We start from the raw sequence: 6000 nt of genomic DNA, 5'->3' as shown, positions 1-6000 counted from the left end.
CGTCTGCTGCAACTTCTTGGGAACAGTTTCAGTTGATGTGGCCTGATGATGTGGGCAAGGTTCTTGCAATGATGTGGGCAGCAACATGTCCTCTCGGCCCTTGTCCTGATTAAAGCTTCCTGAGGGTGTTTGACTGAGTGGGTTCAGGGTGTGGTTAACACATTGTTGTGGAAGGGAGTGGTTCCAGCCAACCTGAAAGAGGCGGTGATCTGACCATTCCTGGAATAGCCCATCTTGGACCCATTGGCTTGCAACCACCACCACCCAGTTGCAAATACCCCATTCTTAGGGAAGGTGATTGAGAGGGTTGTGGCACAGCACTTGCAAGCACTCTTGGATGAAACAGATTATCATGATCCATTCCGGTCTGGGTTCAGGCCTGGTTATGGGACTGAACCAGCCTTGGTCGCCCTGATGGATGACCTATATCGGGAGAAGGACAGGGGGAGTGCGACCCTGTTATTCTTACTTGATCTCTCAGTGGCTTTTGATACCATTCACCATGGTATCCTTCTGGGCTGACTTGGTGAGATGGGTATTGGAGGCACTGTTTTATGGTGGTTTTGATCCTATCTCCAGGGACATTTTCAGAGAATAACATTGAGTGATTGTCTTTTGGCCCCCTGTCAGTTGTGCTGTGGGGTGCTGCAGGGTACCATCTTGTTCTCGATGCTGTTTAACATCTATATGAATCCCTTTGGAGGGGTCATCAGGAGATTTGGGGCATGATGTCAGCAGTACACTGACAATACACAGCTGTAACATCTGAATTGGGAGAATGTCTTCTGTAACATCTGAATTGGGAGAGGCCTGGACTTGGTTGGCTGGATGAGGGCCAATAAACTGAGGCTGAATCCTAGCAAGATGGAGATGCTGTGGGTTGATGGTTCCCAAGTTTGGAAAATTGGTCAGTTGCCTGCCTTGGATGGGGTTGTACTTCCTCTGAAAGAACAGGTCTGTAGACTGGGGGTGCTCCTCGATTCTTTTTTGTCACTAGAGTCCCAGGTGACCTCAGTGCCTAGGAGTGCCTCTTACCAGCTTCGGCTGGTAAGACAGCTGCAGCTGTTTCTGGACTGGGATAGCCTGACCACTGTTGTCCATGCACTTGTAACCTCCAGGCTGGATTACTGTAATTTGGGGCTGCCCTTGAGGTTGGTCTGGAAACTGCAGCTGGTGCGAAATATGGCGGTGCAAGTGCTCACTGGGGCGTGGTATCTCCAACATGTCACCCCACTGCGAAAGAATTGCACTGGCTACCTATTTGCTACCGGGCTAAATTCAAAGTTCTGGATTTGGTGTACAAAGCCCTATACAGCTTGGAACCAGGATTCCTGAAAGACCATCTTAATTCCTTATATACCCAGTCAATCACTATGATCTGCAGGTGAGGGCATCCTGCAGATACCATCTTATCAGAAGGTCCATGCCACACAACTTAGAAAGTGGACCTTTAGTGTGACGGCATCTACCCTTTGGAATTCCCTCTCCTTAGATATTAGACAGGCGCCATCTCTGTTATCTTTTCGGTGCCTACTGAAGACCTTCCTCTTCCAACAAGCCTTTTAAGTTGAGACCTTATCCCAGTCTGCGTCTGTGTTGGAATTGCTTTTTAATACATTTTAAAACCTTTTTTTTAAAGATGTTTTTAAAGCTTTTTTTTTAAAAAAAATGTTTTTAAAGATGTTTCATTTTAATATATTTTATAGTCTGTTTTTATGATGTTTTAAAGTGTTTTTAGTGCTTTTGTTTGCCACCCTGGGCTCCTGCTGGGAGGAAGGACGGGATATAAATCAAATAATGAATAAATAATAATAAATAATATATACTTTTTTTGTCGGAGAACTGTATTACAAAATCCATTACAACTGTATTGTCCGTGTCTTGTTTCAGTGAATATTGTTCCTGCGGTGATGTGGCGGCAGGTTTGCTCTCACCCCTCTTTAGGCAAGGACAAGTTGGGAGGGGGACTCCCAAAGGGAGGGGCGAGGGAGTGACGTGTTGCATCACACGCTGCTGCGAGGGGGAGGAGTGGGCTCCTGCTGGGAGGAAGGGCAGGATATAAATAAAATAATAAATAAATAAATAAATTAGGACCACTCCACCCATAAAGCCTCCTCCTTGCATTTGTTTGTGCCTTCCCTCCCTCCCTCTCTATTGCAGTGTGGACAATGCCTGTAGCTGAATGGGCCCAAGCAGGAAATGTTTGGCTGGGCCCTGCTGTTTGGGGCCTTTCACGTTTTGCCAACTTCATGCTGTTGCATTTGATTCATTTGGCTTTTTATGGAGAGGCGAAGCTGTACCTGTTAAGGCATTGAGTTTGGGCAAGCGAGGAACTTGGGGGAAAGAGATGTAGGTAAACTGAGGCATTATTGGGTAAGCACACCCTTCAGGACTCTGGCAGGCCTTTGGGTCTGCAGGAACTGGGGGGGGGCTTGCGGCTTGTCATGCACCTTAGGTGAACACGAGTACAGTGGAGCCAGGATGCACATGGGGTATCCACACCCAAGGGTGTAGTTGTCCCGGGTCCCGGGGGGGGGTCTTAGAACCCTTACATTTTTGGGAGCCATGTCCGAGCAGGGTCCCTATGTCTTCAACATCCTATGAGCCAATTAGCATGGAAGGGGTGTGTGTGGGTCACTGAAAAGAGTCTAACATGCTTCCTTGTCTTTTCTTGTTGATTGGAGCCAACCAGAATAAAAGGTGAGTCAGCCACTGAGAAGACTCTTTTCATTAGCTAACACACTCCCTTTTCATGCCGATTAGCTCCTAGGGTCTTCTGTTGTTGGGGGAGAAGGCATTAATGAGAAGCAGAGAGCTGTATTCAAACCTGGCCAGATTATTCTATAATTTTAGAAGGTTGTATAATCTTAGAAGGAGGTGTAGCTGTGAGGGGGCATGGCTATGACTCTCATGAAGGGACCCTGCACTTCTGAATTTGCCACTACACTACTTTCCACACTCAAGACTCACCTAGCAAGGCAGGAGAGCTAGTCCACATCCTTGGCTGGGGAGTCGCAACTACTGGGGAGCTGTAATACATGCCTGGGGCATGGGGGGTCTCATCCCTGCCAGAATAATTTAATTCCTCAAATGTCTGTGTTTTATAATTTGGTTCATTGGATATGTTTTAATTCTGAGTTGAAACCTGTTATATTTTAATAAATATAACACTAAAACTAATGCTATGTCTCACAAGTCTTCTTGCGGGTATGGGGGAAATAGGCATGTTTCTGTTAAAATGTAAACTGAACTTATTTCTTCTCCATCCCCAGTGGTAACCAGAAAAGGGCTTTCTCTGTGCTTGAGAGTGTTGAAGAAGCTAAGAGCAATGCCGTCAGGAGTCTAGACCAAGAGGCTAGACTCCTAGCAGGGGCACCCAAGGCGGAATGGTCAAAGCTGAAGCACCAGACTAAGATGCATCCAAACTCAGAGGAAGGCAATGGTAAACCGCCTCTGAATGCCTCTTACCACAAAAACCCTATGAACAGAGTATCCACAATGCAACACAAGATAGTGACGGAAGATGAGACCCCCAGGTCAGATGGCACTCAGTGAGCTACTGGGGAAGAACAAAGGACAAGTACGAGAAGCACTGTGACTAATGACGCAGCTGGGTCAAAACCAAAAGGAAGCCCAGAGGCTGATGAACAGAGATATGAAAGGAGAGTCTGGAGTTGTACGATGCACACAATAGGAACATGGAATGTGAGAAGCATGAACCAGGGAAAGTTAGAAATTGTCTAGCAAGAAATGGAACGCATCAACATTACAATACTTGGCATGAGTGAATTAAAATGGATGGGAATGGGACATTTTCAATCAGGCAACTACAAAATATTTTATGCAGGAAATGAGAAATTAAGGAGAAATGGGGTTGCTTTAATAGTGAGAAGTGATGTTGCAAAAGCAATTAGGAGCTACAGCACAAGGTCTGAGCGAGTGATATCAATGAGATTAAACAGGAAACCTATTAACATAACCATCATCCAAGTCTATGCTCCAATGGCAAAAGCAGAAGGAGAGGAATTGGAGAGATTTTACGTAGAAGTACAGGAAGAAATTGATCATAAACCAATACAAGATGTAATGATTATCATGGCAGACTGGAATGCAAAAGTAGAAAACAGAGTAGAACTAGGAATTGTGGGGAAATGGGATTTAGGAGACAGAAATGAAGCAGGAGAAAGACTTACTGAATTCTGCGAAGCCAATAATTTGTTTTTTTGCGAACAATATTTTCAGCAACAGAAAAGACAACTGTACACGTAGACATCATGAAATGGTTAATATAGGAATCAAATCGATTATATAATTGGTAGCAGAACATGGAGAAGTTCCTTACTATCTGCGAAAACAAGACCAGGAGCAGACTGTGGTACAGATCATGAACTGGTTGTATCAAAAATCAGAGTAAAGCTAAAGAAGAACCACAAAGCAATCATAATGCCAAAATACAATTTAAATAACATCCCAGAAGAATATAAAGATCAAATAAGGAACAGATTTGAGGCTTTAAACTTAGTTCACAGAGAACCAAAAAAATAATAAAAATAAATAAATACCAGGCATTTTAGCATGTGTTTTATACTGTTTAATTTTTTTAATTGTGTTTTAAATTGTTTTTATAAGATCTGCTTTAAATTGTATTTGTTTTAATGTTTTTAGTTACTGTAAACCACCCAGAGAGCTTCGGCTATGGGGCTGTATAAAAGTATAATAAAATGAAATAAAATAAAATAAATAAATAAACTAGAAGAACTGTGGACTGATATCAGGGACATTATCAGGGAAGAATGCAAAAAGACAATACCTCTAGTTAAAAAGAGAGAAAGACCTCAATGGATGACTGAAGAAACTCTTAAAATGGTTAAAGAGAGAAGGAAAGCAAAAGCAAAAGGAGATAGAAGCATGGTCAGAACCCTAGATGCAATAATACAGTGACTAGTGCGTAGGGACAAAGAAAACTATTACAATATTTATTGTACAGAAATAGAAGATTACAACAAAAAGGGAAGAACAAAAGCCCTATTCCAAAAGATCAAAGAAATGAAAGGGAAATTTAAACCAAGAATAGGGATGTTGAATAGTCAACAGGGGAACATGCTGACTGACCGAGATTAAATAAAAGGAAGATAGAAGCAATACACTGAAGAATTCTGTAAAAGAGATGCCAGGATGACAGATTCATTCACAGAGGAACCGTATGATGAAGAACCAGAAATTTTAGAATGTGAGATAAAAGCTGCTCTTAAAATACTTGGAAGAAACAAATCACCAGGAACAGATGGCATACCAATAGAGTTGCTACAAGCTACTGAGACTGAATCTGTCCAAATTTTGACAAATTTTGTCAAGAAATATGGAAAACTAAACAATGGCCCACAGACTGGAAGGGTGCAATATACATCCCAATTCCAAAGAAAAGGGATCCCAGGGAATGCAGTAATTATTGAACTATTGCCTTAATGTCCCATACAAGTAAACTAATGCTCAAGATTCTACAACAAAGGCTCTTACCATATATGGAGTGAGAAATGCTAGATGTCCAGGCTGGATTTAGAAAGGGAAAACGCACCAGAGATTTTATCGCCAACATACATTGGATAATGGAACGGACAAAGGAATTTCAGAAGAAAATCACCCTGTGCTTTATAGATTACAGCAAAGCCTTTGACTGTGTAGATCATGAAAAACTATGGAATGCATTCTTTTAAAAAGAAAGAATGGGGGTGCCATAGCATCTGATTGTCCTGATGCGCAACCTATACTCTGGACAAGATGCCACTGAAAGGACAGAATATGGAGAAACTGACTGGTTTCCAATCGGAAAGGGTGTGAGATAGGGGCGTATTTTATGACCCTACTTGTTTAATCTATACGCAGAACATATCATACGGAAAGCAGGATTGGACCAAGATGAAGGAGGTGTGAAAATTGGAGGGAGAAATGTCAATAATTTAAAATATGCAGACAATACCATACTACTAGTAGAAACCAGTA

This window comes from Rhineura floridana, chromosome 6 (assembly GCF_030035675.1).
Source record: "Rhineura floridana isolate rRhiFlo1 chromosome 6, rRhiFlo1.hap2, whole genome shotgun sequence".
NCBI lineage: Eukaryota > Metazoa > Chordata > Lepidosauria > Squamata > Rhineuridae > Rhineura > Rhineura floridana.
The sequence above is the reverse complement of the archived record's forward strand: the minus strand, read 5'-3'. Positions refer to the sequence as shown.